Genomic DNA, 408 nt, shown 5'->3' on the forward strand with positions numbered 1-408 from the left:
ACAGACATCTTCGTAGCGGCTGTCCTAGTCTCCTTCGGAGGAGCCTGAAGCACCCGGTGGTGGACAATGCCTGCCGAGGGGACGTGGGAGACAGCTCAAAAGACGCCTTCCCTTGGTTCAAACTAGAGGTTCAAACGCGCCGGTGGGAGGAGAGCTCACTGTGCCATTCCCAGACTAACGTAAAACCCTTCAAGAGGATCCCGGGGGCGCTGGTGAGCCTGGGGTCTGTGTGTGCTCGTAGGCAAAGGAGGATGCGGGACATCGGGGGCAGAGGGGCAGAGCGAGGAGGACAAACCCGGCAAGGGTCAGAGGGGCTGTCAGAGTGACCCGGAAGAGGAAGCAGCTCGAGGAGCTTTATTTTACATCATCAAGACCCAGAGGGGACCACGCAGGCCAAGTGTCCTGTGG

This window comes from Fukomys damarensis, unplaced genomic scaffold, assembly GCF_012274545.1.
Source record: "Fukomys damarensis isolate Sample0158 unplaced genomic scaffold, DMR_v1.0_HiC HiC_scaffold_73860, whole genome shotgun sequence".
Classification (NCBI taxonomy): domain Eukaryota; kingdom Metazoa; phylum Chordata; class Mammalia; order Rodentia; family Bathyergidae; genus Fukomys; species Fukomys damarensis.